This window comes from Hypanus sabinus, chromosome 1 (assembly GCF_030144855.1).
Source record: "Hypanus sabinus isolate sHypSab1 chromosome 1, sHypSab1.hap1, whole genome shotgun sequence".
Taxonomy (NCBI): Eukaryota; Metazoa; Chordata; class Chondrichthyes; order Myliobatiformes; family Dasyatidae; genus Hypanus; species Hypanus sabinus.
In genome coordinates, this window is record NC_082706.1 from 38,035,982 (window position 1) to 38,062,762 (window position 26,781).

The window sequence follows — 26,781 nt, forward strand, 5'->3', positions numbered from 1 at the left end:
GCAAACATAGAAAAAAGCACAGCAGTGTCTTTGCTTTCTTAGATGATTAAGAAGGTTTGGCATGTCACTGAACACTCTAATAACCTTCTGAAGGTGCAATGTTGACAGTGTCCCGACTACGTCATGGTCTGGTACGGCAATTCAGATGTGCATGAAAGTAAGGAGCTGCAAAGAGAGGAGGACTCAGTCCAGTAAATCATGGGCACATCCATCGCCATCATCAAAAGTGGCCCCACGAAGTGCTGCCACAATAGGGCAAGATCAATCAATAAAGATCCCATCACTTGGGCAATGCCATCTTCTTGCATTTACCATTGAGCTGGAGGTCCCAAACCACAAGGTTGAAGAACCTCTACTCCTCCCTTCAACCACCTGGTTCTTAAGCCAACCTGCACAACTCTAATCACTACCTCGGAATACAACACGTCACACTACAATGGACTTTTTCCTGTGCTAATTGTGTTCTTTCTTCTATAACTTTGTATAAACTATGTTTTTATTCTTTTAGATATCATGTATCTAACACTATGTCCCTGTGATGCTGCTGCAATTAAGTTTTTCTTGTTGCACCTCTGCATGCATATACTATGCATGTGACAAAAGCTTGACTTTGATTGGTTAGATGCATCTCAGGCTGCAAAGGGATGTAAGGGAGGAAAGCAATTTCTGGGGTCCTAACAGATTTTTAAATTTTTCACCGATGCAGCTGAGGTGCCAGATGGCTTGAGGACAGCAAATGTGATAGCTTCATTTCATAGCTTTAAAGCTACAGCATTGTTTAGCCAAGTTATTAGGGCATAGAGTGGAAAACAGTGCAGCACATAATAAGCCCTGTGGCCCACCATGTTGTGCATGGCACAATAGCGTAGTGATTAGTGTGATCGCTTTATAGCCAGCGATCACTGATCGGGGTTCGATTCCTGCCTCTTGTCTGCAAGTAGTTTGTACGTTCTCCCTGTGACCATGTAGATTTTCTCGGGGTTCTCTTGTTCCCTCTGGGTTCTCTTGTTTCCTCCCACATTCCAAAAAGTTATTGGTTAGGGTTAGTGAGTTGTGGGCATATTATGTTGGCACAGGAAGCGTGGCAACATCTGTGGGCTGCTCTAGCACAATTCTTAGATTGTTGCTCATTGATGCAAAACCACACATTCCACTGTATGTTTCGGTGTACATGTACCATATAAAGCTAATCTCTAATCTCTTGTGTTTAGCTAATTAAACCAATGATTCTTAATTATTCTAACCTCTCTTCCACGCAGTCAAATCTCTCCTTCCTCTTCATATTCATGAGTCTGAGAGTCTCTGAAATGCTCCCATGCTATCTGCATCTACCACCACCACTGCCAGTGCATTCCAGGCCCCCACCACTCTTTGAGTTTTCTAAAAGCTTGCTTGCTTAACACATCTCTTTTGCATTTACCTCCAATCACCTTAGATGCATTACTACTAGACATTTCAATCCTATTGAAGATATTGGCTGTGTATTCTGTTTATAAATATGGCAAACTATAGGGGTTGTTTGATCCCTGTGGAACACCACCAGTCAAATAACTCCACCCAGAATAAGAATGAACTGCCACCACCCTCTGTCTTATATGGGTGTGGTGAACTACATATACTTGTCTGGACACGCCCCCTGCTGACTGCTCCTGTGGCTCCTCCCACAGACCCCTGTATAAAGGCGATCAAGGCTTGAGCTCGGCCTCTCAGTCTCCAGGATGTAGTATGGTGGTCACTGACTGCTTGTTCCTTCTTCCAGTCAATAAAAGCCGATATCTCGCCTTTACGTCTCAGAGTGAGTTATTGATGGTGCATCAATGGGTAGGTCAATTTTGGATCCAGTCAGTCAAGTCACTTTGGATCCCATGCATCCCAGTTTTCTGTATGAACCTACTGTGTAGGACCTTGATAACTTTTGGAAGCTATTGAAAAATGTTCTGCAGGATAGGATTAATTACTCGCAAGGGCAAGGACTGTTCTTGGATAGTCAGTACAGCTTTGCTGGGAGATCCTGTCTAATCTGAGTGAGTTTTATGAAGAAATAACAAACCATAAGGATGAGGGCAATGCAATTGATGAACTCACAGACTTCAACAAGATCCAAAGTTGGCCTGGTAATAGGAAATGGGGTAATGGCAGAGGATTACTTTTTGGATTTGGATTCTTAGAGGATTGGAACCTGTGACCAATGGTGTACCAAAATTCCTTGCTGTCTGTCACATACCCTAACAATTTGGATATGAATTAAGGAAGTATGGTTAATAAGTCTGCAGATAGTATAAAAATCGTTGGTGTTGTTATTAGCCATAGGCTGCAGAATGATCTGGATCAATAATTAAGAAAGACAGAGTACTGACAGATGAAATTTAATCTGGTGAAGTGTAAGGTGATGCATTTATTAAGGGACTGTGATTGACAAAGACCTGTGGATTATCATGGTCCTTGCTGTCCAAGTCCACAGGTCTGTTAAGGTAGCAGTATAAGGTGGTGAAAAGGGCATACTGAATTTGTTTCCATGGAATTGAAGAATGGGGAGGCTATGATACAATTTAATTAACCAGGGGTTAGGTCAGAGCTGGAGTACTGTGTTCATTTCTAGTTACTGTACTGTAGGAAGGACATGATTGCACTGGAGACAGTGCAGAGGAGATTTATCAGGTGTTGCCTTCGATGGAATGTTCCAGATATGAGGAGTGACTAATTCTGGTCCAATTTCCTTGGAGCAGAGAAGGCTGATAGAGGTATTCAAAGTTATGGAAGGTATACTATTTGCTACAAAGTGGTACTTTCTCACCTGTGATTATTATGGGCTTGGTGCAGATGTGAAGAACAGAGCTGAGTCATAGAGGTGAGATGACCATGATTAGCCTTGACATCATGGCAGCTTTCGATCCAGTGAGTCGTCAAGTTGCCAGTCATGGGCATCAAAGGCAGACAGCAAAATGGCTGGAGTTGTATTGTGTACAAAGGAGGATGGCTGTGGTTGTTGGAAGTGAATGATCCCGACTATACACCTTCACCGTAGGAGTTCCACAGGGTAGTTTCCTGGACACAACTCTTGAGTTGCTTCAGCTTTCTGTCAGCATTAGATCAGAGGTGTCAATATTTGCTGATGGTTACACCATGACTGTGGTAGGAGCATTTTCCTCCTGAGGCCAGTGACCAATGGTGTTCCACAGGGATCTGTTTGTTCCTATAAATGACTTGGATGAGGAAGTGAAAGTGTTGGTTAGTAACTTTGCAGATGACATGAAGGTTGGTGGGGTTGTCAGGACATTGACAAGATGCAAAGCTGGGCTGAGAAATGGCAGATGGAGAAAAGAGTAAAGGGACCCACTTTGAAAGGTCAAATTTGAAGGCAGAATACAGGGTTAATGGCAGGATTCTGAGGAGTGTGGAGAAACAGAGGGGTCCTGGGCTCCACATCCATAGATCCCTTAATGATCTCTTAATCTGCACAAGTTGATAGGGTATTTAAGAAGGCATATAGTGTGTTGCCCTTCATTAGTTAGAGGACTGAGTTCGAGAAACATGAGGTAATGTTGCAGTTTTGTAAAACCCTGGTTAGACCACATTTGGAATATTATGTTCACATCTTGTTGCCTCATTACAGGGAGTATGTGGAAGAGGGTGAAGTGGAGATTTAGCAGGGAACTGCCTGGACTAGAGAGCATTTCATAGGTTGAGCCAGTTAGGGCTTTTTTTTTCTCTTTGAAGGGAAGGAAAATGAGAGATGACTTGTTAGAGGTGTACAAGATGATAAAAAAAGCACAGATTGAGTGGATCACCAGAGACTTTTTTTCCCACATCAGACATGACTAATACGAGGGGGTGTAATTTTAAAGTGATTGGAGGAAAGGTTGGGGGGGGGGGGAGATGTCAGAGGCAAGTTTTTTTACATAGAGAGTAGTGGGTGTGGAGAACACCCTGCCAGGAGCATTAGTAGAGGGAGATATATTAGAGACATTTAAGAACCTCTTAGATAGGCACATGGATGATAAAAAAATGGTGGGCTATGTAGGAGGAGTCTTAGAGTAGGTTATATGATAGGCACAACATCATGGGCCAAAGGGCCTGTACTGTTCCATGTTTTATGTAATCATTCAGCTTATTCTAGCTCAGGTGGCTTTATGTATGATTGTAAGCTTTTGTATCCTCTTTTGCATTAGTCCTGCATTTTAATTTTCCTTCAGATACTTATGCAATTCAGTTTGGAAAGATATGACTGAAACTGCTCCCACTGTTTCTTTAGGCTGTGCTTCCTAAATAGTGTTGAAGAGAGAACAGTGCAGCACGGTACGCGCTCTTCATTCCATGAGGTATCCCGATATTTTTCCGATATGCGGAAGTTTGGAAGGAGGCAGGACTTGGAGAATATCACCTTCTTTTTTGTAAATCATGGAGTTAGGGCAGAACAATGTAAACTCTTCAAATTATAGAGTATTTTGTTTTCCATCAATCCATCCTATTGGATAATGTATCCAATCCAACAGTTGTAACATGTTCTCGACTTTACACGATAATAGTAGAGAATGATTACTAAGTACATGAGGTCCTACTTGAACATCATTCAGATATGATCATAAGTTTCAAAGATCATAAAATGATTAATAACTTTACTTTGTAAAAGAAGGTCCTTGGTTTAGTTGTGCTCTCATTGATCAAGTATAAACTGTAATAGAACTACTCCAGAGCAAACAAATTTCATTTTGTAGGTAGAGTACCTGAACAGAAGAATTTATTTTTATACTCCAGAGAATAAAATTATCTCTTCATTCTGTACTTTTATATAAAAATTTATTTAGTACGATGACAGTTAGAATATTTCTTTAGTTTATGTTTCTAAATGAAGTTGAGGCCAAGATCAGATCAGTCTGGGCCTTTATAGAGGTCCTTGACAGAGAAGGCTAGAGGATCCATACAGTCTCTTCTGTATCTTTTTACTTGCATTTCAAAGACTGGATTGGCAATAAACAGATTCTCGTAGAAACCTACCATCATTGGTGTTTGCTTTAGAGTTTGAGGAGGAGATGGGCCTGATTAACAATGCTGTCCCTTGTGTGAAGTAACCTTGGGACTACTGCCTCACACTGATTCTGAGCATGGCAACAAAGTATTGATTTTGAGGATCAGCCCGATGGCCAACACCCTGGCTCTGTGAGTCTGTGAGCCCACTGGGGAAGTTGAAGGCCTCAGTGTCTACGAATCTATGCATCTGCTGGAGGACAGGATAGCCGACTGATTGAGTGTGTGCGTACACGGGTGCGCGGGTTGCTGTTGCTACCTGTGTTGTTCCGCTGAGCATTGTAGCCACGCTATGTTGCTGCCAAAACTGTGATGACATTTGCATGCTGCTCTGTTGGTTGTTAACGCTTTTCAGTGTATTTTTTGATGCACGTGTGATAAATAAATGAATCTGAATCCTGAATCTAATGGTCTTCCAGTGTTTTAGAGACACTGTCCTCTGGTTGACACCTGAACGGTTGAGGCAATCTCATCCAGAAATGACTTAGCTGAGTTGACAGGATTTCTCACGTGTTGAGGAGGAAGTTTGTGACTTTCTCCAAGCTTCTTCACAATAATGTGAAGCTCTTTGATCCTGTTGCACTGTGGGTTAAAAGTTCTCATTGTTCTCATTGCCTCATGTACTCTTGGTGCTGTTACTAAGAATTTTCTTTGTGTGCTTTTCTTTGAGCTCATGGCAAATTCCCTGTGATCACCTATCATCTACACGTGTATCCAAGATATTTCATTCCCATTCCATCTCTGAAAAATGGTTTGGCTTCAAGCTGGTGAGTTTTCCTGGGTAGGCAGGAGTTACCTCAGAATCGGCCATGATCATTGACCATCTAACTGGTATAACAGCATATTGGCCTTCTGAGTATTGAGTCAAGTGCTGGACATTATGTTGGAAGTTTTGTATAAGACATTGGTGAGGCCAAATGTGGAGTACAATGTGCAGTGCTGGTCTCCTACTTACAGAAAAGATATCAATGTTTGAAAGAGTGCAGAGAGTATTTGCGAGGATCTTGTCGTGACATGAGGACTTGAGTCATCGGGAAAGGTTGAATAGGTTGGGACTTTATTCCTTGGAGCATAGGAGAATGAGGGGAGATCTTACAGAGGTATACAGAATTATGAGGGGTATAGATAGGGTGAAGTGTGCAGGCTTTATCACTCTCAGGTTAGGTGAGACTAAGCTAGAGGTCATAGGTTGGGTGAAGGTGAAATATTTTGAGGGGAATCTTCTTCACTCGGTGCAAGTGTGGCTTGAGCTGCCAGCAGAAATATTAGAAGTGAGGTCAATGGTAAAATTTAAGAGAAGTTTGGACAGGTGCATAGGTGAGAGGGATATATAGAGCTACGTTCCAGGTACCGCTAGGTGGCACTAGGGCTGGCATGGACTAGATGGGTTGAAAGGCCTGTTTCTGTATTGTTGTGGTATATGACTCTAAAACTTTGCTGGAGTATACTTGAGGGGACAGGTGTCTTACTCCTGCTCCTAGTTTGAATGTTTGTATGTCTGTATGAAACTTCATTATTGAATAGAGGAACTTCCAAACAAGGAGAAGAAGGTGGTTTGAAAAATATAGTTCTTCTGCAGTATTTAAATGTTGCATTCTATATCAGCGTTTAATGCCATTCCGAATTGCTTCTGAGCCATGTGACTTGATTCAACTATATTGGTGTTGACTGTATTGTAATTTTACATTGATGTCATCTAGGAGCCAGACAGTTTAGGCCTCTCAGTATGGCTGGAGTTAGTCAACCATTTTGGATGATTTATACGTTTCCAAGATGGATACTTATTTGGAGAAATTATTGCAAATAAGGGCAAAGTGATGCATAATGAAAGTAATAATATCATCACATACTATTACAAAATGTGACTTTGATGTAAAAGGATTTTTGGAGAGGAGAAATGAAGAAATGGTATGTGAGGGCCTTACCTGGATTGGAGTATTGGGGATAGACAGGGTGATTGCACACAGTCTTTTCCCTTAGTTGACAGGATTAGAATATCAAAACAAGGATGTAATGTTGAGGGCATAGATTTAAGGTGTGAGAGGAAAGATTTGATAGAAAATCAAGGAACAATTTTTTTTCACCCAGAGACTCGTCAGTATATGGAATGAGCTGTCCGAGGAAGTGCTTGAGGCAGCTATGTTAACAACGTTTAAAAGGCATTTGGACAGATAGCTTGATAGGAAAGGTTTATAGGAATATGGGCCAAACACAGGCAAAGGGACTAGATTAGGTGGAAATCTAGTCGGCATGGATGAAGTGGGTCCAAGTACCTGTTTCCAAGCTCTACGACTCTATGAGGTGTGAGAGCAGGTTGGACAAACTTGGGTAGGTACAGTCCTGTTCTCAGGGTTGAAATGTCAAATACTAGAGGGAATGGGTTTAAGGTAAGAGGGGCATTGCTTAAAGGAGATTTGTGAGAGAAATTATTTTAAACAGTGACTGGTAGGTGCCCAGAATGCACTGCTAAGGGAAGTGGCAGAGACAGATACAATGGCAAAGTTTGAGAGGCAGGTAGGGAATAGAGGAATACTGACCATGTGCAGGCAGGTGGGATTTGTGTAGATTAGTGCAGATATAATGTGCCTGTCCCTGGCTGAACTATGATTGTTCTCTACGTTCTTTTTTGGGGAGTAGATCAAAACTAGCTGCCATAAGATGTTTCATATCAAGCCAATCTTGAATGTTTTTCTGGTGAAGACAGGCCAGAATATTAGAGAAAGAAGCAGAAGGCTATATTTTATTTGTTTATTTATTTCTTTAGAGGTTCAGGGCAGAACAGGCCCTTCCAGCTTAGTGATCCACACCACCCAGCAACCCACCTGTTTAACCCTAGCCGAATCACAGGATATTTTGCAATAACCGATTAAACTACTAACCAGTACGTCCTTCAACCATGGGAGGAAACCGGAGCACCCGGAGGAAACCCGCGTGTACGGGCTCCTTGCAGAAGATGCCAGAACTGAACTCCAAACTTCGATAGCCCAAAATGTAATAGCATCACTGTGGCGCTCACGTAGATGGGTTAAAATAAAGAAGGCTCTAAAGGGAAATCTCTTGTTTAATTTCTTGTTTTAGCTCTACAATTTCTGGCTCAGTTTCTTCCTCTTCTTGCTTTTCTTCCATCTTGACATCAGACATTGGTGCTTCAAGAGCAGTCTGTTGAGAATTGGTGTCTGTGCTGGGTCGATACTCGGCCATCTGCACTCACTGCCTACTGTGAAAGAGGGCTACTGGGATGTTGAGGCTGTATTGGTGCATCGGCTAGTGGGGATTTGTCATAGTCGTAGCCAGAGAGTCACAGAGTTGTATCACACATGGACAAGCCCTTCTGCCCTATTCATCCAACCCAAACAAGGTGCCTTCCTGAGCTCGTTTCTTTTGCCTGCATTTGGCCATTATCCCTTAATACCTTTACTATCAATAACCTTGAGTGTGGGTTTTATAAGACTGCACCAACTACATCAGTAATGTTAAAATTGTGTTTTTTTAAGGAAAAACTATTAAATTTTGATTTCCCCCCAGAGTACTGGATATGTGGAACAGCTTCTCAGCAAGAACAGTTGATGCCGTGCCAATTAACACTCTCGCAACGGAGCTGCATGAATATCTGGCTCAGAAAGGACTGGCCATTACAAAGGTACGTGCCAGTGCTGTGCGGGTCCAGTCCTAGTGGGAAATCTGTAGAATGCAAGTGTCCAGAGCTGAATTGAGTAAGTTGTTTAGTCTCGATGCCATGAAATTCTAAGTCTTTTTCTCACTTATGTGTGTGAAGTGAGCCACATTGGCAAGACCAAGATTCATTACCTTTCATTAGATGGTGGTGAGGATCTTTGGGCCATTGGTGTCTCTGTGCCTACTGACAATGAATGAATGCTGTCTCAGATGTGCCTGTGTCTTGGAAGGGAAACTGGTGGGTGTTCTTCCTGTGAGTCTGCTGCCTTTGTTCTAATACTATTGAAGAAAACTAAGACAACTTGCTGGCTTGCAGAAGCTCATCTTGTAGTTGCTCACACTACAACCAATATATGCCACTGCTGGAGACAGTGACTGTTCCAGGTAGAGGCTTGGCCAAATGGATTATTTTATCCTGGAGGGTATTAAACATTGAGTATTGCTAATTCTGCACTCTGTCAGGCAAGTGGAGGGCATTCCACCATTTGTGTATTTTACGTGGTTAAAACTTTATGCAAAGCTTGAGACTGCGGGACAGTTTCTTGTGCAGAGTGTGTGCCAGATTTAGAGCAAGTGGTGCCTGTTTGGTCCTTCTGTGGAGTTTGAGATCATGGGACAGTGACTTGTGGAGAGTTCTGATAGACTTAAACAGTGTGTGCAGCCAGTTAGGACTTTCTGTGAAGCTTGACATCATGGGGCAGTTACTTATGGAGTGTACGTAACAGATTTAAAAAGCAATCAGGGCCTGTTTGGGACTTTCAGCAGAGCTTGAAATTGCGGGACAGTTAGTTGTGGAAAGTACACTCCAGATTTTAAAAAAGGAGTGGGCTCTGTTGGAAATTTCTGCAGAATTTGAGATTGGGTTATTAGACACTTTGCGAGGATCGAAAAGTTAGGTTTCAGCGGAGCAGCTGTTATGGGACCAGATGTCGTTGAAGTGGGGAACTGAGACTTTGGCTCAAGAGGCTATTGTGAGAAGACACAGAAGCTAGGGTTTCTCTTCTTTATTAGTGCCTAGCTAGAGTAACGAGAATGAAGTACGGTATCCCTGATAGTTACATCTGCGAGAAGTTCATTTAGGTGCAGCTCCTTACAGACCATGCTAGAGAACTGAGATGAGTAGGATGACCTTCAGTTCATTCGGGAGAATGAAGAGGTAGCAGGTAGGAGCTAAAGGGAGATAGTCACACCTTAGTTGCAGAAGGCAGGTAGCTGGGTGGACTGTCAGGAGAGGTAAAGGCAATAGGCAGACAGTGCAGAGTACTTCGTTGGCTATTCCTCTGAATAACAAAAATCCCACTTAGTATACTGTTGAGGGGACAGCCAGGCCTCTGGCAGTGTGTGGCTCCATAGCTCAGAAGGGAAGGGTTGAGGAGTGGAGAGTGGTAGAGATAGGGGATTCAGTAGTTAGAGAAACAAGCAGGAGACTGTATGGGTATGAAAGAGACTCCCAGGTGCCAGGGTCAATCTGAGATTGGGTCCAGAGCATTTTTAATGGGGAGTAGGAGCAGCCGAAAGTCATGATTCATACAGAGGCTATAAAAACTATTCATCCTCTTTGGAAGTTTACATGTTTTATTGTTTTACATCATTGAATCACAGTGGATTTAATTTGGCTTTTTTGACAGTGATCAATGGAAAAAGTCTTTCGTGTCAAAGTGAAAACAGATCTCTACAAAGTGATCTAAATTAATTACAAATATAAAACACCAAATAATTGATCGCATAGGTACTCACCCCCTCCAAATCAGTATTTAGTAGATGCACCTTTGGCAGCCATTACAGCCTTGAGTCTGTGTGGATCGGTCTCTATCAGCTTTGCACATCTGGACACTGCAATATTTCCCCTTCCTTCTTTACAAAACTGCTCAAGCTCTGTCAGATTGCATAGGGATAGTGACCGATCACCCCTTTTCAAAGCCAGCCACAACTTCTCAATTGGATTCAGGTCTGGACTCTGACTTGGCTACTCCAGGACATTAACTTTACGTGGTTAAAGTTTTTTTTAGCCCATTCCTGTGTAGTTTTGACTTTATGCTTGGGGTCATTGTCTTGCTGGAAAACAAATCTTTTCCCAAGTCGCAGTTCTCTTGCGAGACTGCATCAGGTTTTCCTTCCAGGATTTCCCTGCATTTTGCTGCATTCATTTTGCCCTCTACCTTCACAAGCCCTCCAGGGCCTGCTGCAGTGAAGCAATCCCACAGCATGATGCAGCCATCACCATGATTCATGGCAGGGAAGGTGTGTTTTTGATTATGTGTGGTGTTTGGTTTATGCTAAACATAGCATTTAGTCTGATGGCCAAAAAGCTCAGTTTTGGTTTCATCAGACCATAGAACCTTCTTCCAGCTGACTTCAGAGTCTCCCACATGCCTTCTGGCAAACTCTAGCTGAGATTCCATGTGAGTGTCTCTCTCTTTGCCACTCTTCCATAAAACTGCGACTGGTGAAGCACTCGCGCAACAGTTGTTGTATGTGCAGTCTCTCCCATCTCAGCCACTGAGCTTGTAACTCTTCTAGAGTTGTCATGGGTCTCTTGGTGGCCTCCCTCACTAGTCCCCTTCTTGTATGGTCACTCAGTTTTGAGGATGGCCTGCTCTCGACAGATTTACAGCTGTGCCATATTCTTTCCATTTCTTGATAATTGACTTAACTATATTCTAAGGGATATTCAGTGACTTGGAAATTTTCTTGTGTCCATCTTCTGACTTGTGCTTTTCAATAGGCTTTTTTGCGAAGTTGCTTGGAGTGTTCTTTTGTGTACATGGTGTAGATTTTACCAGGACACTGACTCACCAGCAATTGGACCTTTCAGATACAGGTCTATTTTTACTTCAATCAGTTGAAATACCTTGACTGCACACTCCCCAAAAACAGATCTCCATTTAACTAGTTATGTAACTTTTAAAACCAATTGGCTGCACCAGTGATGATTTGGTGTGTCATATTAAAGGGGGTGAATACTTACGCAATTATTTTGTATGTTATATTTGTAATTAATTTAGATCACTTTGTAGAAATCTGTTTTTACTTTGACATCAAAGAGTTTTTTTCTGTTGATCACTGTCAAAAAAGCCAAATTAAATCCACTGTGATTCAATGTAAAATAATAAAACATAAGAACTTCCGGGGAGGGGGAATACTTTTTGTAGGCACTGTATTAGTACCAATGACATAGGTAGTAAAAGGGATGAAGTTCTGAAGAGAGAATATAAGGAGTTAGACAGGTAGCTAGAAAGCCAGACCACAAGGGCAGTAATCTCTGGATTGCTGCCTGTGCCATGTGCCAGTGAGGATAAGAACATGGCAGTTGGATGTGTGGCTGAGGAACTGGTGCAGAGGACAGGGTTTCAGATTTGTGGATTATTGGGATCTCTTCTGGGGAAGATAAGGCCTGTACAAAAGTGACGGGTTAAACTTGAACTTGAGGGGGCAGGTACTTTAGAACTGTTAGGGAAGATTGAAACTAGGGTGGCAAGGGGTGGGAGCCAGAGTGACAGGTGCGAGGATGGGCAGTTGGTATGCAGGTAGATACAATTTACAGAGAGACTGTGAAGGAGGATAGGCAGTTGATAGGGCATAACTGCAGTCAGTTGGATAGGTTGAAATGTGTCTATTTTAATTCACGAAGGATCAGGAATGAGGCTGATGAACCTAGAGCATGGATGTTCCATGGTTTAGATGTTTCACAAGGGGCAGGGAGGGAGGTAAAAGAGGTGGGGGAGTTGCATTACTAATCAGGGCTACAGAAAGGGAGAACATCATGGAGGGATAGTCTACTGAGTCAGTATTAATGGGGTGGAAGTCAGGAGCAGGAAGGGAGCAATCACTATTCTGACAATTCTATCGACATCCCCAACATGAACAGAAACACTGAGGAGAAGATTGGATGGTAGATTTTGGACAGGTGTAAAATGATGGATTCCTGTCACAAAATGTAGATAGAGTAACTGGAAGAGAGGCCATACTAGTTTGTTCCACTGAGACAGGGAAAGGGTGAACCAAACTTTGCTGTGTGGATTCAGAATTCGCTTGCCCACAGAAGACAGAAGGTGGTAGGAGATAGAGTGTATTCTGCCTGTGGATCTGTGAACAGTGATGTTCTGCAGGGATCTATTCTGGGATCCTGCTCTTTGTTCTTTTAATAGAAGACTTGAATGAGGGAAATGGTTAGTAAGTTTGCAGATGACGTGAAGGTTGTTGTCATGGATACTGTAGAAAGTTATCATGGGTTACAATGGGATGTTGATAGGAGGCAGAGCTGGGCTGGGAAGTGGTAGATGGAGTTCATTCTGGAAAACTGAAGTGATGCACTTTGGAAGCTTGGGCCTGAAAGCAGAATATAAAGTTAATGGTAGGTTTCTTAGGAGTGTGACGAGCACAAGGATCTTGGGATCCAGGTCCATGGATCCCTCAAACATGCGATGCAAGTTGGTAGGGTGGTTAAGAAGGCATATGGTGTGTTGGCCTTCATTATTGGAAGGATTGAGTTCATGTTGTAGCTCTATAGAACTTTAGTTAGTCTACAATTGGAGTATTGTGTTCAATTCTAGTCTCCTCAGTATAAGAAGGATGTGGAAGATTTGTAGAGAGTGCAGAGAATATTTACCAGGATGTTGCCTGGATCAGAGAGCATGCTAAATGAGGCTAGGCTGAGCGAACTAGGGCTTTCCTCTTTGAAGTGAAGGAGGATCAGAGCTGGCTTGATTGAGGGGTCAGATACATTTTCCCAAGACAGAATTTCTTATTATGAGGGGGCATAATTTTAAGGTGATTGGAGGAAAGTACAGGGAGGATGACAGAACAAGTGTTTTTTTTACACGGAGGGTTATATCCCATTGTAACCTATGATAACTTTCTATGTGTCCATGACACCAACTTTCATGTCATTTGCAAACTTACTGTGTGGAAGAGGTGGGAGTAGAGGCAGATACATTAGGGGCTTTTAAGTGACCCTTAGATGGGCACAAGAATTAAAGAAAACTGGAGGACTGTGTAGGACGGAAGCATTAGATTGGTCAGCACAACAGGATTGGTGAAAGGCTTGTATTGTGCTGTACTGTTCCATGTTATGTCCTCAGTGTTCTGTGTTAAAACACTTTGGGGAATCACATGTCGAGTTATTAATCAGAGGTGACTCTGCAGTACTTTTGCCGCCTTCTCTTTGGCAGATTGAATTAAATTACTGGTCAGCGGTTACACAGAACATAGAACATAGAGATCTATAGCACATTACAGGTCCGTTGGCCCACAATGTTGTGCTGACCATGTAACCTACTCTAGAAACTGCTGAGAATTTCCCTGGCACATAGCCCTCTGTTTTTCTAAGCTCCATGTATTTATCTAAGAGTCCCTTAAAAGACCCTATTGTATCCGCCTCTACCTTCTTTGCTGGCAGAGCATTCCATGCACCCACCACTCTCTTTGTGAAAAACTTACCCCTGACATCCCTCTTCTGCCTACGTCCAAGCACCTTAAAACTGTGCCCCCTCGTCTTAGCCATTTCAGCCCTGCGAGAAAGCCTCTGGCTATCCACACAATTACTGCCTCTCATCATCTTATACACCTCTAAGATATTAGTGCTGGGGAAATCGGCAGTAGTAATGTCAATGAAAGATAGTTAGATTCTCTCTCTCTCTCTCTCTCTCTCTCTCTTTTTTACTGGAGATGGTTGCCACTTGCAGCTTGTAGGCCATTTATTACTTTTCACTTATTAGCCTGAATTTTGAGGAGATATTCCTGCATGTGGGCATGGGTCTTCATTACATGAAGATATGGTGGAACTGTGCAAACAAAAGGAGTGAATCAACTGGAGGTGGTTTTGTTGGGGTAGTTGTCAGAGGATGCAGCCCTGAACCCTGAGTAACAGGCCTGGTGAAGAAAGATAGCTTAGCAGCAGATGTCATGCTATTACAGTATCTGTAACCCTAGTTCAATTCCTCCACTGATATTTGTACATTTCCCTATGACCATGTGGGTTTCCTCCAGGTGCTCTGGCTTTCTCTTACATTCCAACTGTTAGGTTAGTAGGTTAATTATTCACAAGGGTGTATTTGAATGGCATGGGGTCATTGGACCAGAAGGTTCTGTTAATGTGCTGTAAAAAATAAAAATAAGAAGCAGGCTGAGAAACAAAAGGAGAAGAGCACAAGTACAGAAAATGGTTGAACATTATTGCTTGGAAAGACTAGCAATTGAGGCCAGACCAGAAGATGAAAAAATACTTAAAGCTCTGATCCTACTCAACCCCTGAAAAGCGTTTGGGAAGTGAACTGGCTCCAGCAAGAAGCACAGTCAAGCAGAATTGCAATCGATTGAAGTCTCCAGTAAGATGCGGGAACCAAGAGTATGGCAATGAAATGTTTCCCGTTTTAAAGTTTTGTTTGATAGCTTTTGTTTGTTCCCCTATATTAAAACCTGCAGGACTTTTCAGGAAAGTGACAAAGAGAAAAGAACGCTTTGTTAGTGGTTAAACAGCAGATGGCATCAGTGAGACAGGTCCAAAACACAGGCTGATCACTGGACAGCTATGATCAATAGCATGTGTGTGCCTGCTATTGGCTGCACTTGGGACATCTCAATGAATCCCCTCCTGGGAATATTCCAGTTATCCTGGAATTACTCAGACCTTCCTGAGTTGATGAAAGAGTTCGGATACCTGATGTATCCAACAACATCTTATTATGGATCCCTGCTTTCCTGTAGTCCAGTGAGAAGCTATGGGATGTCACATCTACAATATGACAATAAAGTGGTTTGGGATAGGTTTGGGTTAGAGAAGAGCTACCAGTAGTTTCACTGCCCACATTGCAGGGCAGGAGTTTTAGGTACCGCAAGAATCTCCAGTGCTGAGCAGATAGTTGGAATTCAGGAATCCTCATTGTTGTGGAGTCATACACCATAGAAACAGACCATTTGTCTCACCACATCCACACTGTCCTGAAAGTACCCATTTCACTAATCCCATCCTCCAGCACCTGGCCCAGAGCCTTCTCTGGTTGGGATGAATGCTAGAAGGTGAGAGTAGTACTCAAGTGCTCATCCTGACCCTTCTTAAGAGCAGTCACTATATCTGCTTCCATCACTCTCTCAAGCTCTTGTCTTCCATGTACTCCCCACTCTATAGTTGGAAAGCCTCAAGTCTCTCACCCTTATCTGTAACCCTATGTGCTCTAGTTTTATTCACCTCCAAAATATGGTAAAATTGCCTGCAGTCTACCACTACCATTAGAGAGATGATACATGAACCTGAAGACTCACTCTCAAAGTTTTAGGAACAGCTTCTTCCTATCTGATGTTGTGGTGTTCACCGAACTTTCAGATGTGTCATCAGCAGTTGAGGTGACATCCTCAGTGCGTAGTTGTTCGGGTTTCTCTCTGCGAGTGCTCCTGTTTATATAGCCGCCCATTTGCTTGCCTCAGACCTGATTGGCTACCCCTTCAGTTGACGTTTGAATTCTACTGGTTTGCATTTCTTTGTTTTGTTTCCGTTTCAATTAGGACGGCATGGTAGCGTAGTGGTTAGCACAATGTTTTACTGTACTGACAACTAGGATTCAATTCCCACCACTGCCTGTAGGGAGTTTGTACATTCTCCTCATGACTGCATGGGTTCCCTCCGGGAGCTCCGGTTTTCTCCCACAGTCTAATGATGAACCGGTTGTCGGCTAATCAGTCATCATAAAATTGTTTGGTGATTAGGCTAGGATTAATTCAGGGGATTGCTGGGCGGCGTGGTTTGAATGGCCAGAAGGACCTATTCCACGTTGTATCTCAATAAAATAAAAAGATGTGAAGGCAACCTCTCCAGTGCCATCACATCTATAGTGCGTTGACCAGAACTGCATGTAGAATACAAACTGAGTCTGACTAATGCTTTAGAAAGATGAAACACAACCCCTTTGCTCTGGTGTTCAAATTCTTGACTAATGAAGGCTAGTATCCCATATGCTTTTGTAACCATGTTATCTATTTGTGCTGTCAACTTCCAGAATCATTGGATTTGTACACCAAAATCCCTCTGTTTCTCTGTACTCCACAGGACTCTTACTATTTGTGGGGTATCATTAGTATTCTTAAAGTGAATCATCTCGCGTTCATCAGGATTAAACACCAACTAGCATTTCTCAACCCACTTCACCAACACATCAATGTCACCATGTGTCCTAAGACAACCCCGTCAATAACCGCACTAGTTTTTTTGTGTCATCTTCAAACCTCCTAATCAAGCCTCCCGCTTCCACAGCCACATCAAATCAGTCATGTATGTTACAAACAGCAGGGGACCCAACATGGAATTCCACTAGTCACAGGCATCCAATCACAGAGCACGCTCTGTCTCCTATCGCCAGGCCATTTCTGGATTCAATTTATTAACTTGACTTTGTTCCCCAATCTGTTGGATCAATCTCCCATGTGAGACCTTATTAAAGACTTCCCTCAAGGCCATGTAAATGACATCAGCTGCTCCAGCTTCACTTTGTTATCTCCTCAAAGGATTCAGTCGAGCTGGTCAGACAGGATCCAAAGCCATGCTGGTTAGCTGTGATTGGTCCCTGCCTTCCCAAGTGGTCATAAATCCTGTCCTGCGGAATTTTGCCCAATAACTTCCCTAATCCTGATGCTGGGCTCACAGATCTGTCTGTGCCAGGCACTTCCCTGCTGTCCTTTTTGAAAAAGGAGCTAATTTGCTGTTCTCCAGTAACCTGGTACTTCTCGTGTTCAATGAAGATTTAAAAATCTCAGCGAGATCCCCAGCAATCTCTTCCTTTGCCTCCCATGGCAGCTGGGAATATATCTCATCTGTCCCTGAGAATTTATCTACCTTTAAGTCACTGAGTCCCTCTATTTATGGAGACTAGCACTAGGAATTCACCTTCCCTTTCACTGAGTCCACAGCTAGAAAGTGCAATCCCTTTGAGAATACAGACAAAAGTAGGACCTGCCTATACAAACACACAGATTGACTCTTTGGATTCAGAGTACTTTAGTGACACGTACATCGGGTACAATGACAGTCCTTGCTTGTGTCTGTTCACAGAGTATACATGATGGTAATGGTTACCCAGCAGTAATCAATACATGGCAGTATTAAACACAATGATGAGCAGGATGGTGAAAAGATTGCAATGCAAAGTAATGTAGTACTGAATGAAAAACTGAAGTGACAATAAAGGAATAACTAAGAGGTGAGTATGGGAGTATGGCAGCACCACAGAGAAGGCAATGTAAAATAGGCAATTGGTCCAGAACTCTGACAGCATTGGGGAAGATATGTCAGCCTCTTCTGTTCCTAATGGGCCCTTCCCTTTCACAGATTATTCTTTTGCCCTTAATATACTTATAAAATGCCTTCAGATTTACATTAATCTGATTTTTTTGGCAACATCGTGTGACCCCTCTTTTTCTTTCTAATTTCAAATTAGGAGATTTGTAACTGCAGTTAATGAAAGTGTCAAAAACACTGCACTTTATGGCTTCACACTGTGATCTGAATTCTGCACAGTAACTTGCAGAAAACACCAAAAAGCGCTGTGAGATATCGGCAGATATTCAGAGGAGACAATGGTACAGATTAGTGGGCTCGGACATTAAACAATCTTGAATCTTGGCATATTTGCATTCATAAGTCAAGGCATTGAGTACATGAGATGGGATGTTGAGCTTGAAGTTGTATAAGATGTAGGTGAGGTCAGATTTGGAATGCAGTGCGCAGTTCTGGTCACCTACCTACAGGAAAAATATAAGAAAACTTGAATGAGTGTAGAAAATATTCACACCGGTGTTGCTGGACTTGAGGATCTGATTTATTGCAAATTTCCTTTTTCTATCTGGTAGCCAGTTTTCAATCCATGATAGCATTCTTCCTCCAATACCACAAGACTGGTGCATGAGTTTCTGTAACTCCTTGTCAAATCCAAATACAGCATGCTGCTGGTTCTCCTCTGTGGATTCTGCTTGCTATGCCCTCAAAGAACTTAAGCAAATTTATCAAATGTTCTTTGCCCTTCATGAAATCATTGATTTCTTTTGATTATATTAAGCTCTTCCAAATAATTAGCTTGAGTAACTTTCTGAACTAATCCTATTTTCCAGGAATTAGTCTGTTGCCTTCTGTGCCATGGCATTTCAAGTGAAATGCTTAAATGTTATGACATCCCTGCCTCCACCAGTTCCTCAACAGTGCAGTCCAAATTTCAGTCTTTAGCATGCAGTTCTTCCTCAGCTGCATACTAACCCTCTAGTTCCTTTCTTCAGACCCCCTGGTTATGAATTGCTCTGCCAGGGGAAAGGTCTCTCACTATCTACCCTGCTGACCTCATTCCTGCTGTACGACTATGATTCCAATGAGATATAATGTAGGTCTTCTGCCTACGCACTCAAGCTACCGTTTTAGTCCTTAATGGTGCTCCTCTTTCTTTTGTTATCTTCCCTTTTACAAAAGTTACAGTGAAACCTGAAAGGCTTTCATGCCTTTTTACCTGGAAATATCTTTTTCAAGAACCCTTTTGCCTTACTGATTTTCTTTTTTCCTTTCATCTCTGTATCTTCTATACTCCACAAAATCTTCTGCAGCTTTGAGTTCTCAGTATTTGCCATAAAGCTTCCCTTCTTCGTCTTATGCCATGCTTCTTGATATCCATGATAATCAATCAGGGATACCCCCTTTGGAAGAGATTGTATGTGGTGAATCCTCAGTCCCTCCCCAATGTTTGTCTCCTCCAAGTTTGGCACTAATTTACATTAGAGTTATTGTTTCTAATTTGCCTTTCGTAAATAATTTCTCAGCATAGTCACATTGGCCTGATCTCAATTTAAAACTTTTATAATGAATCCTTGCTGTCAAACTTTAATCTTCGTTCGGCCCTTTATTCTGCTATCCTCGTTTCTGATTGGGTGTTGAAGTCTCTAACACTTGCTATTATGTTTTTTTTTGCTTTTTAGAAGCTGCTTTCATATTTATTCAGGATCTGTGGGAGTTGGTGTGTAATATTTGTTCATCCTGCTGAGTGAGAACTTGTATATTTATTTAAGCATTCGAAGACCACATTTAGTAGGATCCATTCTTTGATTAGTTCCTTATGGGAGCAGGCATCAGAGGAAATGCTAGCTTTGCCTTTCCCAAATTGGAAAGGTGGCTTCTTGAATCACTGCACTCCTTACATGTAATGGGATGCCTACAGAGTTGATGGGAAGGGCGTACTAGGGTTATTGACCGAGTGATGATAAAAGAAGTGTGATAGATTTTGCAAAATCACAGTGTTGTTGAGGTGTTCGGAAACTTGCAGGTGGTGGGGTTCCCCAGCTTCCTCTGCTCTCCACCATCTTGATGATGGTGTTCTGCTGTGTTTGGGGTGTTGTACTCTGAGTGGGTGAATGCCAAGAGCTGCAGAGCAATTTGTAGATGGTGCACACTGTAATTGCTCTGTGCTGGTGATGGAGGGGATGAATGTTTGGGGTGCTTATCAAAAGGGCTGCTCTGAACTGGGTGGTGTTGAGATTTTTCAGTGTTGGGAGTTGCACTGGTTCAGACAAGTGGACAAGATACCAAAGTGTGGCAGTAGGCCTTGGAGATGTTGAACATATATGTAATGTTAGGAGAGAGTGATTTGTCACAACACACCTAACCTTTATAGTTTCTTCTGTCCATTTCAGTTTCTAGTTCAGAGTCATCCTTGACAGTAGGGACTCAGGTCCTGGTCATGCCATTCTCTCTTGCTGGAGATGATCATTTCTTGTATTTGTGTAGTACAAATGTTACCTTCCAGTGAGCACCATCTGCTAAGTTTCATCTTGATTTTGCTGCTTGCTGCCCAGCAGGATCTGCTTAAATTCTGAGGCGATGCAGTCTGAATTTATTAGCTTCTTGCAGAGTGGGAACTTTCTATAATATTGGCTGAGAGGTTTTTTTTCCTGAAATCTGATGGGGTGAGATTACTCCACAATACCTTCTCAGGGTAAGAGGGCTTCCAGTGGGGGGGGGGGGGGGGGAAATCTATCCTGCACTTGGAATTCTCGCAGTGCCCACCAAATTCAAATTTCGGGATTCCTGCAAAGCCTAATAATGGGAATGTTCCTCAGCTTTACTCCACCATCTCTTGGAGCCTGATGGCAAAGCCACAGTCAGCAGTACTTACCTTCATGTCTTCTGCTGACCCCTCAGAGACGGTTATATCTTGCAAGAGGTTTTTTCACCATCATTCACGTTGCCTGGTGAGAAGGGATTCCTGCAGCTTTTATTCCAAGTATCCTTTGGCTGCCTTGTTGTGCAGAGAAAATCTTACAGTGCCGTTTCAATGACTTTTAATCTGATGAATGGAAAATACCACGCAATATTTTTGCAGGACATCAGGTGACCCTAACGAGTGGGAAATGTCCTGCAGTGTTCAATCAATTGAACATGGTAAATGGGGAATATCCTGCAATTTTTATTGTCTTTTCCCAAGCCAGGCAAGTGGGGCAATAATCTAGTAGAATTCATTCATTCTCTCATAAAAGCTCATGAAAAATGTGAGAAATATCCCGTTATTTATTTACATTGCTTGCTGCACGGGGAATACATTTCAGTATGCATTCAGAATCTCTTGCAGTGCCTGGCAAGTGAGCAATATCCTGCAGAATTTGTTCAGGATCTGTCACAGAGCTAAGTGAATGTTGGGCTGGGGCAAGGACTGTGTCAAATTAATTCACTACAGCTCTCACAGCTTGGTAGATAAGGAATATCTTGCAGCATTTATTGAAGGTATTTGCACCGGACTTGTGTGAGTGCAGAATATCTTGCAGCTCTGTGTCAGAGCCTGGGTGTGGGGAACATTGCAGTATTTTTTCATTATGTCCTGCAGTACATGCAGTCTGTAAGAAGCTAGAGGAGGCCATCGTTCATTAAAATCATCACCAAACCGTTTTTAGGCATCATCCCCTTCAGCCACCAATTTCCTCAAAGCCGTCCACCTCAGCCTTGAACAGAGAGGTAGTTGGTGCAGAGCGAATTAGTGGCTGAACATATCGCAATCCTCAAGCTGGAAATTCCGTGTTATCCCCGTATTTAGTCTGGATCTGAGGAAGACAAGTGGTGCAGCCTGATGAACAGGAAGTTTTCTGCAGTGTTTTATCCATGAAAAGCCTGAAGGGGAAACAGAAGCGTTTGCAACTATTAGTTGGTGCCGAATAGATCAATTTCTGCTTCCTCCTGAGATCCCCACCATCACAGAAGCTGGTTTTTAGTCAATTTCACTCATTTCATGTGATCTCATTAAATGGCTGAGAGCACTGGATGCAGACAACATTCCAGCTGTTGGACTGAAGACATGCACACTGCAGGGCTAGCATTTATCTGATGACGTTTAGCATTTAGTAAATGGCCACGAAAAACTGCAAAAGTCTAATCTATCTAAATGAACCCAATCAGTCGTCCCAATGTAAAGCGTGGAATGTATCACTGATATTGCAACCAAGCAGCCCTCACTCACAAATAACCAAATCACCAATCCTGCCAGAAGCACTCAGCTCCAGCCTCAACACAGCCTTGGTCCGAACATGGACTACACATCTGAATTCCAGAGATGAGGGTGACTGGCATTGACAGTGTTTGACTGAGGGAGGCAGCAAGGAACGGTGGTAAAACTCGTTAATAGGCATCTAAGGAAAATGCTTCAGTTGTTAGGATATCTCATGGTCGGAAGGATTGTTGCAGTTGTTGGAGGTCAACTATTCAGCCCCAGGACCACCACTGCAGAAGTTCCACTGGTTCTAGGCTGCTTCATCCATGATCTTCCTTGTATTATATCAGAAGTGGGATTTTCCATCAGTAAAGGCAGCAGTATGTCTGTAGTATGTCTGTAGTGCACTAAGATATAGAAATTTTACAGCTCGGAGCCCGAGGAAATGGGCAAGGTACTAAACAAATACTTCACATTGTATTCATTAAGGAATAGGTCAGGAAGGGGTAATGCCGTCATTCTAGGGCAAATTGATCTCAAGAAATAGGTGCTGGGGGCCTAATGGGATCTGACTCAAGCTATTAAGAGAAGCAAGAGAGGAGAACGCTGATGCCCTCACAAAGTTGATTGGAGAGGATGATTTGGCAGGTGAATGTGTGGCTGAGGAACTGGAGTACATTGCAGGATTTCAGATTTATGGATCATTTGGATCTCTGCTGGAGAAGGTATGACCTGGACAAAAGGGATGGGCTACATCTGAACCCAAGGTAGGCAGTTCGCTAGAGCTATTAGGAAGAGCTTAAACTAATTTGGCAGGAGGATGGGGATCAGAGTTATAGGGCTGAGGATAGGGATGTTGGTTTACAAGCAGAGGTAGTGTATAAAGAGACTTTCAAGATGGACAGACAGATGATTGGGCAAAATTGCACTAAGTGGGATGGCTCGCAGTGTAAAAAGAGGACTAAATTGAAAGGGGTGACAAATACAGGACTGAAGGTGTTATATTTGAATGCACGCTGTATACAAAATAAGGTATATGATCTTGTAGCGCAGTTAGAGATTGGCAGGTCTGACATAGGTATCACTGAGTCATGGCTGAAAGACTATTGTAGATGGGAGCTTAATATCTGAGGATACACAATTTATCAAAAGGACAGGCTAGTGGGCAGTGGAGCAGGAGTGGCTCTGCTGGTGAAAAAGATGAAATCAAATCTTTAGAAGGAGGTACATAGGATCAGAAGATGTAGAATCCTTGTGGGTAGAGTTAAGAAATTGCAAGGGTAAGAGGACCCTGATAGGAGTTAGTTACAGGCCTCCAAAAATAGCCAGGATGTGGTCTACAATATATAGCAGGAGACAGAAAAATCGTGTCAAAAAGGCAATGTTATATTCATCATGGGGGATAGACTGTGAAAATCAAGTTGATGTTGGATCTCGAGAGAAAAATTGCTTTTTTTGGATCAGAAATTCTGGATTGGGTGTTGGGTATTGAACTGGATGTGATTAGGGAGCTTAAGGTAAAGGAACCCTAAAGAAATTGTGGTCATATTATGATATATTTCACTCTACAGTTTAGAGAGAGGCTGAAGTCAGATGTATCAGTATTACAGTGGATTAAAGGGAATTACAGAGGCATGAGAGAGGAGCTGGCCAAAGTTGATTGGAGGGGGACCCTAGCAGGGATAATCGTAGGGCAATGGTTGGTGTTTCTGGGAGCAATTCAGAAGGCCTGAGATAGATATATACCAAAGAACAGGAAGTATTCTGAAGCAGGGTGAGCAACCATGGCTGAGAAATCAAAGCCAACATAATAGCAAAAAAAGAGGGCATATAATAGAACAAAAATTAGTGGGAAGTTAGCTGATTGGGAACTGTTTAAAAACCAACAGAAGGAAAAAGAAGAAAAAATAAAATATGAAGGGAAACTAGCCAATAATATCAAAAATGAATCAAAAAGACTTTTCAGACATATAAAAAGTAAAAGAGAGGTGAGAGTAGAAATTGGACTGCTGAAAAATGACACAGGTATTGGGGGAGAAGGAAATGACAGATGAACTGTGGAAAACACTAGCAGTATGCTGGAAGTTCAAGAGTGTCAAGGAATAGAAGAGAGAGTGGTTGTTATTAGTAGGGAGATGGTGCTTGAGAAACTGAAAGGTCTGAAGGTAGACGAGTGCCCAGACCTGATAAACTATACCCCGGGGTTCTAAATAAGGTAGCTGAAGAGTTTGTGGAGGCATTAGTAATGATCTTTCAAGAATCACTAGGTTCTGGAATGGTTCCAAAGGACTGGAAATTTGCAAATGTCACTCCACTCTTTAAGAAGGGAGAGAGGCAGAAGAAAGAAAATTATAGGCCATTTAACCTAACCTCAGTGGTTGGGAAGATGTTGGGTGGGAGTTGATTGTTAAGAATGTGGTTTTGGGGTATTTTGTGACACATGATAAAATGGGCCAAAATCAGCATGGTTTCCTAAAGGGAAAATCTTGCCTGACAAATCTGTGGAATTCTTTGAGAAATAATAAGTAGGTTAGTCAATGAAGAATCAGTGAATGTTGTGTATTGTAATTTTCAGAAGGCATATGACAAGGAGTCACCCATGATGCTTCTAAACAAGATAAGAGCCCTAGTGTATTACAGGAGAGATGCTAGCATGGATAGAGCATTGGTTGATTGGCAGAAGGCAATGATTGGGAATAAAGGGATCCTTTTCAGATTGGCTGCCAATGACTAGTGTCGTTCCACAGGGGTCTGTATTGGGACTCGTCTTTTTAAATTGTATGCCAATGATTTGGATGATGGAATTGACGGCTTTGTGGCCAAGATTGTGGATGATATGAAGTTAGCTAGAGAGGCAGGTAGTGCTGAAAAAGCAGCGAGACTGCAGGAGGACTTAGACAGATGAGGGGAATGGACAAAGAGGTGGCAGATGGCATTCTGTGTTGGCAAGTGTTTGATCATTTACTTTGGTAGAAGGGGAGAAAATTAAAAAATCTGAGATGCAAAGGGATTTGGGTCTTCGTGCAGGATTCCATAAAGGTAAATTTGCAGCTTGAATCAGTGGTGAGGAAAATGAATACAATGTTAGCATTCATTTTGAGAGGACTAGAATATAAAAGCAAGCATGTAATGTTGAGGCTGTATAAGGAACTGGTGAGACCTCACTTGGAGTGATGTGGGCAGTTCTGGATCCTTTGTTTAAAAAAGGATATGCTGACATTGAAGAGGGTTTCAAGGAGGTTCATGAGAATGATTCTGTGAATGAAAGGCTTTTATATGAGCAGCAATTGAAGGCTCTGGGTCTTTAGAAGTATGAGGGGCGGATCTCATTGAAACCTATTGAACATAGATAGAATGGATATGAATAGGATTTGTCCTTTGGTGGGTGAGTCCCTAAACAGAGGGCACAGCCTCAAAATAGAAGGATGTCTATGAGAATAGAGAAGAGGAGGAACTTCTTTAGCCAGAGGGTGGCAAATCTGTGGAATTCATTAGCACATTGGTGTTGGAAGTCAGGTCACTGGGTATATTTAAGGTGGAGGTTGATAGGTTCTTGATTAGTCAGGGCATGAAAGGTTCTGGAGAGAAGGCAAGAGAATAGGGTTGGGAGGGAAATGGATCAGCCATGATGAAATGGCAGAACGGTGTTGATGGGCTGAAGGGCCTAATTCTGCTCCTGTGTCTCGTGGTCTAATTCTGTTGTTATGTCAGCAAATCAACAGTTAGGAACCTGCACTGAGTGACTCGCCTAATGATGCATTTCCATCACTCAAAGTCACAAGAGTTCTCTTCACTTGGTAGGATGAGTGCAGTTCTGACAATACTCAAGGAGTTTGGCACAATGCACAATGATGGTCCCATTCATTGGGTACCCCATGAGCTGCTTTAAGCATTCACTCCCTCCACTGCTATTTCAACATCCACCGAATACACCCCAGCTCCTTGTCAAGGCTTCTCCAGGAATATCTCCAAAGGCAGGCCCTCTGCCACTGAACAAGACAAGGCAACATGTGAAGGGGAACATCACCCTCTCCAAGTTTCCCTCCAGCTCACACATTATTCTGATTTCTTGCTAGTATTTCATTGTGAGTGAATCAAACGAATCCATCTGGGGAAGGAATGCAGTGGCTCTGAAACCCAGGGTGCAGCAACTAATGCTGGTCTTTCCAGATGCAACCTGTTCTAAAACCTGAATAAAGCAAGAAAACAAATCCTGGTGTTATTTATTCAGAATTTTTCACAGAAAGCAGAGAAAAGGGAATAATTTATTCCAGAGCTCATACAGAGCCTGGTGGAAGGGGAATAAATACCCTACAGCATTTATTCTGGATCACAGACTGATGTGTTTGGGGAAGACCCTGCAGTACGATGCGGAACACGTGAGCAAGCTTGGGAATGGGGAAGAGGAAATTGCCCTGCCAAATAATTTCATCATAACATAAAACAATGTGAATAGGGAATGCCCTGTGGTAACTGCTCACGTAGCTCATGCTGCAGCATTTCTTCAAGGTCTCTGTGCAAACTTGGAGAATGTTGATTATCCTACAGGATGTTGAATCTTTTCCTTTGTCTCACCTCTTCTCTCACTTTCACACACACACTCACAGAGAAAGAAGGGGAGGGAGAGAGAAGGAGAGGGGAG

General features: G+C 42.5%; 1 long non-coding RNA gene across 1 annotated transcript in view; it reads left to right on the forward strand.

Moving 5' to 3' along the window:
• Positions 1 to 26,781, forward strand: part of LOC132393134 (uncharacterized) — a 108,319-nt gene that overhangs the window by 46,424 nt on the left and 35,114 nt on the right. The window contains exon 2 of the long non-coding RNA XR_009511763.1: positions 8,551 to 8,665. This is a non-coding gene — a long non-coding RNA (uncharacterized LOC132393134). The remainder of the gene's footprint in view (positions 1 to 8,550; positions 8,666 to 26,781) is intronic.